Source organism: Tasmannia lanceolata, unplaced genomic scaffold (assembly GCF_043159265.1).
Source record: "Tasmannia lanceolata isolate RefF3 unplaced genomic scaffold, GAP_Taslan_0.1 ptg000018l, whole genome shotgun sequence".
Taxonomy (NCBI): Eukaryota; Viridiplantae; Streptophyta; class Magnoliopsida; order Canellales; family Winteraceae; genus Tasmannia; species Tasmannia lanceolata.
Window position 1 is genome coordinate 11,236,745 of NW_027518695.1, and position 13,456 is coordinate 11,250,200.

At 41.6% G+C, this 13,456-nt stretch overlaps 1 long non-coding RNA gene across 1 annotated transcript; it reads left to right on the forward strand.

The window, feature by feature from the left end:
• Window positions 1-1,505: 1,505 nt before the first annotated feature.
• Window positions 1,506-13,009, forward strand: LOC143849858 (uncharacterized). Its single transcript, XR_013235886.1, has 3 exons — window positions 1,506-1,908; window positions 11,288-11,374; window positions 11,649-13,009. It is a non-coding gene; the product is annotated as an uncharacterized LOC143849858 (long non-coding RNA).
• Window positions 13,010-13,456: the final 447 nt, after the last annotated feature.

Here is a 13,456-nt window from a genome sequence, read left to right on the forward strand (position 1 = left end):
AATTACATACACGAATATAATGTATAACTATTATCAAAGAATATGATGTATAACAATAACATTCAGTAATAACAAAATGATGAACTAATAGTTTATTCATAACAACATATATGTTCAATAGACTAGCATAATAAAGGCATAATGATGGTGCTGTGATTTTGAGGTGATTATGGAGCAGCAACAGGGACTTAGAAGAGGTGGTGGAAGTGGCGTATGGGAGAGAGATGGTGGAGGGGATTGGTGGTCGGAGGAGGAGCTCGAAATTTCTTCTTCTCCTCTCCTCTCTCTTCTTGAAATCTCACAGTAAAAGAAAAAAAAAACCCTAAAACACGAGGCGAGAAGTAGCTTTTGAGTCGTGAAATCGCACTCCACTTCACTAAGTAGAGGTTTTGACGAAAATACCCTTCAAAGAATTATAAACATTATGAAAAATTGGAGGGCATTTTGGTAAAACAGATCGGATCGTGACTATCCAATGGATATCTGTTGCAAGTCCATATCCAATCCTAAAATTCTCGGATCCCACATTTGATGATCCAAAATAGGCCCATGGATCCTATTGATATGTTTAAATCCTGTTCATTAATGTTCGGATTCGAAGGATCCATCGGACCGTCTGGATCCATTGACACCCGTAATTGTAATGCTGTGAAATCGGCCTTGCGGTTGGTTCTTTTTTGAAAAATACTTGGGGGGGGGGGGGGGGGGGGGGGGGGGTTCGCAGCCAAAGGAGGAGCTTGAAATTTCTTCTCCTCCTCTCCTCCTCTCTCTTCTTGAAATCAAAAGAAGAAAAAAACCCTAAAACACGAGGCGAGAAGTAGCTTTTGAGTCGTGAAATCGCACTCCACTTCACTAAGTAGAGGTTTTGACGAAAATACCCTTCAAAGAATTATAAACATTATGAAAATTTGGAGGGTATTTTGGTAAAACAGATCGGATCGTCAAATGGATATCTGTTGCAAGTCCATATCCAATCCTAAAATTCTCGGATCCCACATTTGATGATCCAAAATAGGCCCATGAATCCTATTGATATGTTTAGTTCGTGTTCATTAACGTTCGGAGGATCCATTGGACCGTCTGGATCCATTGACACCCCTAATTGTAATGATGTGAAATAGCCTTGGCAGCTGGTTTTCCAAGGGAGACCTTTAATTTAGCATACATCAGAAAATCTTACGCTTTAATATTGAGATTTTAGTCAAGTGTTTTTCAAAAAATACTAGGATGATCAAAACCGTTCATCTGTTGGGCCAAAATGTAAATAGGTTGTGAACTGTGCCTCAAAAATCATCTCCATAAGATGATCCTGACCCTCCAATCTATATAGGGACTGCACAGTATCGAAACTTATATGGGAAACCTAACGCCTCTCGTGCGAAAAACACTCGGGGCATTAAAATACACTAAAAGAAGGGGGTGTGGCAATATCAATTCCATTGTCTGATATTTTCATACCTCATGTTTGATATTTCCACACCTGCCTGTTTCCTATTTATTTTAGGGCGTTACTCAGGAACCTCATGTAGGGAGGGATTTTTGGGTTCCACTTTAGATCCCCAAATCGGTCTACCGAGTAGTCAGATCTGGACCATCTGGTACACCCAAAAAACACCAAAACCAATCTCAAAAAGGAACCTCAGATCTGGTACACCCAAAAACGCCGCCTACGCAGCTGGATTCCTTTATATCTGCAGAGGAATTTTCGTTTTCTCTATTGTTACAGATCAAAACTTGATAGAATCTCTTTTGTTGATCTCCATCTACCCACACGACCTTTTGCCCTAAATCCCCCGATTCATCGAATTCCCGATGGATGGATCGAAGATTCAGTTGGACTCTGAGCATAGGAGGAAGCCTGTTGTTGATAGCCTACAAAGGTTGATTAGAGGCTTCATTGGCAGCCACGTGAGGATCTTTTTATTCTTCTTTGCGTTTCTTAATTTTCTCTTTCATGGGTATTTCATACTTTTGTACAATTTATTTAGTGCTTTTTGTCTTCTCATTTTTCTTTCTAGTTTCATGTTTATCTGAGTTCAGTACTCTTGGTGTCGAAATCCCAACTGTGGCTCTCTAGCTAGGTGGTCCTGTGATGGGTTCGGGTTAAGGGTGTCGATTTTGGCACGGGCTCGGAAGCTCGCTCGAGCTCGGCTCGAATCCTTAACGAGCCGAGCCGAGCCGGCTTGCCAGGCTCGTTAAGCTTAACGAGCCGAGCCCGATTTAGGCCAGGCTCGGCTCGGCTCGTTAAGAATTATATATATATATATATATATATATACACACACACACACACTAAAAGGGTTGTCCGGGAGTGAAAGGGGGAGGCAAAATATGTCACTTTTTTTTGGAACCCCATTTGTTACTTGGACCAGCCCCCCTAAGTGTAAAAAAAGTAGTCAAATTACACTAGATAGGGCTGTCCAGGGAAGATGAGGGGTGTGAATTATAAGTAGATAAATTTATTTGAAAGAAACTAAAAAATAGAGGGTAGAGCCATAAAACAACAGCTAGGCAGGAATGCTGTCACTCTTGCATCTATGCTGTTGACTAGGTTGAGTTTTTCATTATTATTATTATAATGAACGCTACTCATTCAAGACAGCTAGCTGATTTTGCAAGTTGACTAGATGGCCTCCTGGGGGACTGACAAGCTGATTGCAGTTTATTTTGAGCTTTCATCTTTACGTTTGTCAGTTTGTGTCATGCTTCTCATTTTTCGCACGCATAAAAAAATATTTCTAAACTCCCTCTTTTTGCTATATATATTTGAGTAAAGTACAAACATTCTATCAACCTACTGTTTAATATACCCAAGCTCGTTAAGGCTCGCGAGCCTGGCCGAGCCCGACCGAGCCGAGCCCGAGCCCGAGCCTGAGCCAAGCCGAGCCGAGCCCGAGCCCGAGCCCGAGCCTGAGCCAAGCCGAGCCGAGCCTGGCCAAGCTCGGTTCGGCTCGGCTCGGCTCGTTTACACTCCTAGTTCGGGTCCTTTTGAATGACATGAGACCTGAGAGCATAGAGGGGCCAGTGTTTGGACTCCGGAAGGACCCTCCGATTCTTAAGTCAGGACATGCGGAAACGCACCAACAGTAGAACTGAGCAGAGGCAGGGAGAGCTATGGAAAGAAGTTGGAGTAGTGAATGTGTTGCTATGTTGTGGGCATATGCTGTTAAATTTCGGCAGAAATCCGAAATTTCGCGTTTACCAAATTTCGGTCTAAATTTCGGGAATTTTTTTTTTTAAATATAGTATTATTCCGAAATTTTGGTTTCGGCCAAGCCCGAAATTGGGACTGAAACTGAAATTTAAAACCATGTTTGTGGGTACCTTAGAGTTTGGTCCTTTTATATAGATTTGGAGTCCTCGGCAGTTTAGGAAACTTGCTGTTCTTGGAGTCCTGATGATTGGCTGACTTCCCTAAGGAATTGGTTTCCATGTTTATCCTCGCGGCCAGCGAGGATGCCTTTTAGGGCTCAATTTTGGGCTTCTGGAAGAGGTGAGATGACCTCTCTGCCCCTGGTTGCCTTTAATATGTCTTGGCATCTCCAAGCACTTCGGCGCCACGTGTCGGCCTTTCATTGGTGGTCTGATTTTTACCCATAACATATTGCCCCCAACTTCCTTGGGTCGCTTAAGCCGAAGGAAGTAGTCTTCCCGATTAGCTTCATCGGGTTGGCTTTCTGGGTTGTCCCTCACCTAGGCTCGATCTGGTTAGGCCGTGGTGTTTGCTTAGTCGATCTGAGTGCAGCTCGGGGCCGGCTTTCCTCGAAATCAATTCAGAGTTATCTCATAGGTTCGGCTGCTCTGAGTGGACGGAGCCTTCTACGGAGAGTTTGGTGGTAATTTTTCCTTAGCTAACCGTTTTTAGTATTAAAAATTGCGGATGCGATGCGGAACGCGGCCAAGAAAAATCCTTATTGACTCGGCGCGGACGTGGCTGAGTACTCGGTTGACACGGTCAGAACTCGGCAGAGTCAAAGTAGTTTTTATTGACCTGTAGGACAGAACACGGATGCGGTGCAACGTGGAACACGGCCAAGATAAAAGGGAATCGGCTCGGGGGAGTTTTAAAACTATGTCCGTTTTACTCTGCCAGCCGCTGCCTTGATCGTGGATCAAAGAGACCGCTGCCTTTGAGGGTTCGTCCAAGCTGGATGCTCTAAGTCAGTTTCTGCTGCTTTTGAGCTGTTTTGGTTGAGTTATTGGCGTCCGAGCTTGATTTGCCCTATCCGAGCTGTCCTCAAATTTCTTGCAGGTACGTTGCTGCTCACAGTGGAAAATCGTGGTGAGCAGTTTTTCGAAAGGTCTTTTTGGCATAATGATGGCACGTCGTTTCGACTTCCGAGGGATTCGTAGGATCATGCCACGTGTCATCTGGCGGCTTGGGAGACAAAGAGTTGCGATGTTTGGTCTGTCAGATGGCCCGATGAGCGTTTATAAAATGAGAGCTCCTGTTTTTTTTTCTCATTTCAGCAATCAGTCGCTTTCTGAGAGTTCAGGAGCTTTGGATAGGTCTGTGAGAGTTTGAGGTCGTCTTTCCCTTTTGGAGCGTTCTTTTAGCTCTACGTTCCACTTTCTCTCCTCGATCCTTTCTACTTGCTCCGAGTAAGTCTCCCTTTCTTCTTGCTTTCCTTTGCACAATGTCGGTTTTGTCTAGATCAGGTTCCAAAACTAGGTCGAACTCTGGCTGGGCTTTTGCAGGCGACTTTGATCAGTGGAGTCCGTCCTTAGTGGCTTCTTCGTCGGGGGAAGGCAACTCATGTTGATTGTGATACTCAAAAGCTTGGGCGGATCCATTTCTTCTTGCTTTCGTTTGCATAATGTCGATTATGGCACAATTTCAGATTATGCCTAGATTAGGTTCTGAAACTAGGTCGAACTCTAGCCGGGCTTGCGATTCCGATCAGTGGACTCCGTCTCGTAGTTACTGGAATCTTCTTAGTTAAATGGGAAGCTCGCTTCTCTGGAAATTCGCTTTAGAAGCTAAGTTTTCTCGCTTCCCAAATTTAGGGGAAGCACACTTCCTGGATGCTTCCTGCACATTTCCTCCTAATTAAGTGTACGCTTCCTATTTAGATTATTATTTCTTCCTAAATGATTATTTTCCCGAAGGATCTTATTTAAAAAATGTGCATTTAAAACTTGAAGACTCGTATTAAGTTACAAATGAAAATTGTTTGGAACTTTTTCGAAAAACTTAGCATTAGATAAATAAGAATAAAGCATGTAAAACTGTAAATTCCTAAAACTATTAATTCCAATTAGTCATGAAGTTGTGTATCAACCCTTTCTCTCTAAGCTAATACACTTTCTATGTACTTCTTGTTTTCTTCCAACGAGGCTTATTACATGCTTCATGTTGACTTCAATAATGCTTCCCACACATTTTCTCTTTATTTTATTTAAAACTATTCGCTTCCTGCTTTGTCTCTTTTCTAACCCCTTAGCTTCCCGCTTTCTCTTCTTGCATCACTTCTCGCACTCGCCTCCTCCTCTGGCAACTATGGTTCGTCCATAGTGGCTTCTTCGTCGGGGGAAGGTCGTCGGGGGAAGGAGACTCATGTCGATTATGGTACTCAAAAGCTTGGGCAGATCCTTCTATTAACAGAAGAAAGTACAGTGGATGAACTCAGCAAGTTCTTCATGAATACACTGGATAGACATGGTAGTGGACAAAGGCCGCATGTGCAAGATCCTGTCCCTAATTATCGAGGTAGTATGATGTTTGATTAACAGGTCTGGTTCTGTGTCATTCGAGACTGATGTTGAGAAATGTTTGGAAGAAAATACAATTTCAGGATCACCATCCATTGTTTCCAATGGCCCAATTGGGGAAACTATGAGTGAGGAAATCAATAACATGAGGATTTATGGGTCTGATTGCAAACATGGAACTGGAATGCAAACCGGGGTGCAATCCTCCAATCATCAGCCTGTTGGAGATGAACCCCAATGACTTACTAAAGGGAATGCAAAAACTTAAGTTTCAGGTTCAAAAATCACAAATGACACTCATTTGCCTTTCCTTCCGAGTAGCGAACTGAGTACCTCGTCATTTGGAAGAGTACACCATGCTCCTCATCTCTATTTCTCCAACCAATTTCCAGAAAATGGAAGGATTGGTAGTGAAACCCCAGATCAATCTAAATTTAACTCTGGTTTCCCAGAGCATAAATTGTCTTTTAAGCTTCAAGTACCCAATGAAGAGACGGGTTCTGTTTTACTTCCAGACATGGATGGGAGCGAGTATCCAAGCAATAGTAAATTTTGAGCACATAATACTCATGAAAATCCTTTAGCTGAAACTCAAATCAATAGTTTTCTGGTTTTGAGTTCAAATGCTTGTTCATCAGTAGATTCGTATCTTGGAAATCAGTCTTTGACAATGAATGATTCTTCCAGTTTTCTGGAATCTTGTAGTAGAGGCATTTCAGATGTTGGATTTAGAGTAAGGGACTCGGCAGGTGTTGCTGGAAGTCCTCAAGTTTTCAATGGCTTATTGGACCTCAGTGGAGACTTGGATAGTCACTTTAAAAGCCTAATATATGGTCAGTATGGCCATGAATACATCTGGTGTGGGCCAGTTCTTCCCATTCCTTCACCATCATCTTCTCAGCTCCCCAACAAACCCTCTTTTGATGCCCTCCGCTGGTCGGCACACTTACGAAGGAACATGTTACCGCATATGAGTGCAAATGGAGTTGTTCCAGGATCGCAGTTTCCTTTTGTTTCTGGCCATTATCCTGTGAAGCCACCCTTAATTTCTGGTGCTTTTGGAGCAGAAGAAATGCCAAAGCCATGAGGAACAGGCACATACTCTCCCAACATGCTACACTAATTTCAAGCTCTGGGTATTTTGGGTAACTTGGTTTTACGTTGAGTTTCTCATTTGGGTTTTTTATAGTCACATTTATATGATTCTGAGCATTTTAATACTATTTAAGCTTTCCTTTGCTTAAACCGGGTGTAAGTACGAATCAGGGAAGGTATTTACATTCTAATATGTGAAAATTGCTTTGCTTCCCATTTGAAAGATATAACCTGATGCCTTCACTAATTCAAACGTGCAGCCTTCCACAGTCATACCATCTGAAAGATGAAGAAGACATCCATCTTTTGTCTATTTTGAGTGCAGTAGGAAGGGTGGTTTAAATTCATAGATAAAGGATTTGAAAAACGGGAACACTATAATGCTAACTAGTCTGAACTTTTGTTTCATGGCTTCGATTTGAAGCTGTAAAGTCGTTCTGTGATTGCTTTGAAAGTGTTTTGTACATTCTATTTTTTTTTTCTTTCCTTTTGTCATCCCCTTTGATCGGTAACTGTATACAGGATTCATTGCTATCATTTTAGCCCAGTTTCCCCCCCGTGGGCAATAAAACAAATTTTGGTTGTAGTTGATGTTACTTGTGTTTATAGTTACTTCTTTGAACCAGGGATCATTTTTGGCCATTTCTTGGAAACTAATGGTCTTCTTAAATTTATCTGTCTTGCTAAATGCATTTTGAGAGATTTTTCTTTAATGCTATGTTTGGCTGCTTGGATTGGTTCGGAGAGTAGTGGAATAGAAAGTCAAAGGGAGGAGAAAAGCATTTTGATTTGCCTAGAAGTACCTCGGAAAATTGTGTTGTAGTGTTTGGTTGCGTGGCATTTACTTGGAGAGTAGGAGAAAAAGTAGGGGGTGTCACTACCAATATAGGGAGGGAGGAGAGAGAGGGAAGAGAAAGAAAGAGAGAGAGCATCATTCCCTAGAATTTTTTTTTTTTTGAAATGGTCATACCCTAGAAAATTCAACCATAATTCTTTGCTTTTGGAAGAAGGGGACAAGAAAGAGACAAGTAATTATTACATGAGAGATGTCCAAGGGAATCCAAGGGATTCCAATGCATTTTGGCAACCAAACGTGGAATGGCATGAAAGTCCAAACTAAATTCCGACGGCTGCCGAGCTTTTGTGCAACCAAACGAAGCATCAAGGAAAAAAGCTTTTAATTTGACCTCAATAAGTAATGGAAGCATGAACCTTGATCTCCTGACTAATTTTGTCCCCGTGATTGATTTCAGGATGGTTTCTATTTGTTAACCTACCAACTTCTCCAAAAGCTTAGGCTGTTGGAGAGAGGCGTTATTTATATTTTATACTTTAATACTCCCCCGCACGTATGGCCCACTTGGCAAACATGTGGCACATGTAGTCCCACTTTGGGGCAACCATCGCATGTGGATTTTTGCTATCTGGGGTGGGGGGGTTTGAACTCGAGACCTTTGCTCTGATACCATGTTAACTTACCAACTTCTCCAAAAGCTTAAGCTTTTGGAGTAATTGGTAGTTTCACATGGTATTAGAGCTAAAGGTCCTGAGTTCAAACCTCACAGATAGCAAAAATCTACATGCAATGGCCAAACCCAAAAGAGAGGCCACATGTGCCACGTGTAGGCCAACCCTAAAAAGAGGGGCCACACGTGAGGGGGAGTGTTAAAAGTATAAAAGATTAAATAACGCATTCTCTAACAGCTTAAGCTTTTGGAGAAGTTGGTAAGTTATCATGGTATCAGAGCCCTAGATCCAAAGGACCTAGGCACTACTTGCCACACCGGTGATCCCGACTTCCGGCGGATGGCTAGAATCTAGCCGTCCGCCGGGCTGCCATCAACCCCTATATTTGTTTCTCCTCTTTCTCTTAACTTCCAAATTACATCCTCTCAGCCCACCTTGTCGCCTAATCACGACCGGGCATGCCTATTCTCGTTGTTGTTGTCGGCCTCGTTCATCCATGCCGGTGCTCCATTGCGATCTTGCAATACTCTGCTCGGAAAAGCCGTTGGCATCATCTTCTAGGCATCGTCACCTATTCCCTATTCATCTCTACTATAGCCTTGTTGCCTTCTTTTCTATACCTTGTCTGACCTAACCTTTTCCCATTCGATTTTTTAAGAAGTTGTTTTGTTTCCCAAGTCATGTATTTATGACTCGTTAATGAGGCCAATGACACTTGCTGAGAATTATTTTCATGCCATGCAACCAAAGATCACAAGGAGTCATTTTGCACATCCTGTTTAATTCCCCCTCCTTCCTTGTTTGGTCCTTGGTATAATTGTTACCTTCTAAATTGATAAGTGTACCACTTCTTGTCTTGTTCTTGCTACCTATCTTTTGAAATTGATATTGCCACCCCTTTTCCAATTTTTGCCTTGCATTTTAATCCACTTTTTTCCAAGTCACCCCCTTCTACTTGTTTTATATTGAATCACCCAAAGATTGATAATTGCACCTACACTCTGTAATTGATATTGCCACCCCTTTTCCAATTTTGTTTCCCTTGCGTTTTCACATTGTCTTATGTCGTCGCTCTCCTAGCTGCCCGTTGTCTTCTTCTCAATCTCATTTTTTTTCCGAAACTTTTCATTCTTCTTTGTCTCATTTCAGATGAGGTACCTTTGTTTGAGGTGCATGCCTAAAATAGATAAAGTTCCTCTACTCAGTTGAGGTGCTTAAATCCGTCAAGGTACATGCCTGTGATCCTTGAAGTGCGTGTATGAGAGAGTGGTCTCATATTCTTGTGGTTTCTTGCCCATCGAGGCTCATTCTTGCTGATTCCGGCTTTGGTCCATCGAGGCCCATTTCTTGCCCATTTCGGCATTAGTCTATTGTGACCCATTTCTTGCCCATCGAGGCCCATTCCAGCATTGGTCCATAATGACCCATTCTTACTTGCTCATCGAGGCTTGAGTCGTCCCTAGTCCATTCAGGCTATGATCTATGATCTATTGGCTTTTATAAGCCCTCTTGGCGGCACATAAACAAGCGACGTTTCATCAACAACATCAAGGGATATTCATCATCAAAATTCGTCAGTGTGCTCAAATCAAAGGGTTCAATTTTCTTATGGGCATTTTTAGTGGAAAATTCTATTTTCAAATTGGAAAATTTTATTGTAATCAAACGTATGTAGATTTTTCAATCCACATACATTTGAGGGGGCATGTTAGAATATGTGAGACGTTGGATTGGTTTGAGGTTCACTGTTGGCTCGTCTTGGTGTAGATGAGGCAAGTAGGTTAAGAGAGGTAACCTAGCTAGATTAAGCAATAAGATTGAATTAGAAATTAGGCTAGATTACAATCTTCTATTATCACCTATTTCCATAGTTATTTTGATTTCATTCTATATGTATCATGTAAGTGCTCTATATAAGCACCATCAATTCTCTTTGTAATCTATCCAAGTTTAGTGTAGATTTGAACCTTTGGCTCGTCTTGGTGTAGATGAGGCAAGTAGGTTAAGAGAGGTAACCTAGCTAGATTAAGCAATAAGATTGAATTAGAAATTACGCTAGATTACAATCTTCTATTATCATCTATTTCCATAGTTATTTTGATTTCATTCTATATGTATCATGTAAGTCCTCTATATAAGCACCATCAATTCTCTCTGTAATCTATCCAAGTTTAGTGTAGATTTGAACGTTTGGCTCGTCTTGGTGTAGATGAGGCAAGTAGGTTAAGAGAGGTAACCTAGCTAGATTAAGCAATAAGATTGAATTAGAAATTAGGCTAAATTACAATCTTCTATTATCATCTATTTCCATAGTTATTTTGATTTCATTCTATATGTATCATGTAAGTGCTCTATATAAGCACCATCAATTCTCTTTGTAATCTATCCAAGTTTAGTGTAGATGAGGCAAGTATCAAAGATAAATAACGCCTGGATTCTAGTCGTCGAACCCGGGAAAAGGTCATTTTAGGACTGTTTGCCACCTTCTGATACATGGTAAAAAATTTCGCGGCAAGGTCACTGTTTTGTCCAGATTCTGGAGATGCCCTGTGATGGTAACCATTTGGGTCGGAAATATTAGTTGAGTTTACCTTTGTGGTGAAAGTGAGCAATCAAAGTTGAAAATGGCATTCTTCCATTGATGCAACCGGGTGAGGTTGGTTCCTAAGTCCTTTTAGTATGATAACCTAGTTCTTAATTTCCTTGAGTTGTCCATGTTCTTCAGTAAAAGAAAAGTTGTATATTGGGGTAAAAACAAGTGTTTTAAAGTATTGCACGGCAGGTCAAGGTTAAGTTTTCAACAGAAAAGAGGTCGTCCAAAAGGGCAATTTCATACAGGTATGATAGAGTTTCAAAAATCTTTACTAGCTAAGCTTCTTCCTCAAACCCACTAATAACTAAGTCATCTTCCATACCCACTTATTGATTTGTTGGATCATTTCTGCCTTTTGCATACATACTATTACAAGTGTTGTTCAAATTATGATGGCCGCTCGCTCTTTTCTCCTCTTAGGGATGCTGGCTCTCACTTGCTCCCTTACCTTCGCCCATGACCCTAGTCCATTGCAAGATTTTTTTGTCGCAGCACCCAATAGCCAAGGTATGAATTGGAAAGTACATGTCTTACTTTATTATGTTATGAGAAATTATATGGTGCCCGAGCGTGAAGTCCAGTGCAGGCGGCATGACCCTTGATATTTCATCCAACATCAGCCCACTTTTTAAGGGCGGTACTTGTGTCGTTCCGCCTACACTGGACTTCACTCTCTGGCACCATATAAAAACTCATTATGTTCTAAAACTTATGTTGTTTTTATATATAGAGTTTGAACTTGGGTTCCTAATTAAATCTCTTATCCCATATATCTTGGCAGTGTTGGTATATGGATTAGTCTACAAAGACCCAAAGCTTGCTCAAGCAGACCATTTCTTCTTCACCGGGCTCGACAAATCGGGCAACACATCACACCCACTTGGGTCCAAGGTTACCCCAGTCATTGTGGTGCAGTTACCAGGACTCAATACTCTAGGCAACACCATGGCTCGTATAGACTTTGCACCCTATGGTCTCAATCCTCCCCACACTCACCTGCGAGCTACCGAGATCCTGACCGTCCTTGAGGGAACCCTCTCCGTTGGATTTGTAACTTCCAACCCCGACAATTGTCTCATCACCAAGATCCTTCAAAAGGGCAACACATTTGTCTCTAGTGCATGCCCGATGTAAAAATGTGATAGGCATCTAGTAAGGTAACAGTGCAATCGCCTCTGAGTTTCCATTGCCGATAGACCCAATCTCTGATGCGGGCCAAGCCCGGCCATGAGCGGGGGGAGCTTCCCCACGAGGCAATATTTGAATCTCTCAGCACTCGCATTGATAATAGATTCTTCAAAGTAAATTGCAGGCTCACCTCTGTGGACAGAATCCTTCCAAGAAGCAAGAAGCATTGAATGCATTGCTCTGATCCTCCACCGTCGTCCCAACTTGATTTTTCTTGAGGATCAAAGCAATGCATCCAATGCTTCTTGCTTCTTGGAAGCATTCTGTTCACAGAGGTGAGCCTGTAATTTACTTTGAGGAATCTGTTATTAATGCGAATGCTGAGAGATTCAAATATTGCCTCGTGGGGAAGTTCCTCCCGCTCATGGCCGGGCTTGGCCCGCATCGGAGATTGGCTCCATCGGCAATAGGAACTCAGAGGCAATTGCACTATTACTTTACTAGATGCTGATCACGTTTTCATTAGGTTAGATAACATATTGAACATCTATTGGACTTATCTTCTCAGTTCCCCAAACCCTCTTTTGATGACCTCCGTTGGTCAGTACACTTGCAAAGGGACATGTTACGGCATATGACTGCAAATGGAGTTGTTCAAGGATCACAGTTCCCTTTTGTTTCTGGCCATTATCCTGTGAACCCACCCTTAATTTCTGGTGCTTTGGTGTAGAAGAAATGCCAAAGCCACGAGGAACTGGCACATACTTACCCAATATGGTACACTAATTTCAAGCTCTGGGTATTTTGGGTAACTTAACTTTACATCGAGTTTCTCATTTGGGTTTTTTATAGTCACATTTATATGATTCCAAGCATTTTAATAATATTTAGGCTTTGCTTTGCTTTGCTTAAATTGGGTGTTAGTATGAATCAGCTACTGTACGTACATTCTAATATGTGAAAATTGCTCTGTTTCCCATTTGAAAGATATAGCCTGATGCTATTTATGCTTCACTAATTCAAACGTGCAGGCTTCCCCAATACTATCTGAAAGATGAAGAAGACTTCCTCCTTTTGTGAAGCAAGTCCATTAAATTTTTTTTATTTTTTATTTTTTTAATGGTAACAGAATTCATTAAAAAAGGAAGACTGAGAAGGTCCCCCCTCAAGTACAAAGACACATAAAACCAAGAAAAACAGAGACAACACCGTGCTATAAAATTATGACGGTAAAAAATCAAAAAGCTCTAAAACCTGCTTAGAAACTTCATCTTTTGCCAACTTATCTGCAATATTATTAGCAGATCTTCTCGCATGCTGATATAAGGTCGAAAGCCCTACCGATATGTCTTTTATCTCATCAAAGAAACGAAGAAATCTCCACGGAGGAACCAAGGAGCCCCTGAGCCACCTTATGACATTAAGCGAATCACCCTCTACAATGTAGTTCACATGCATACT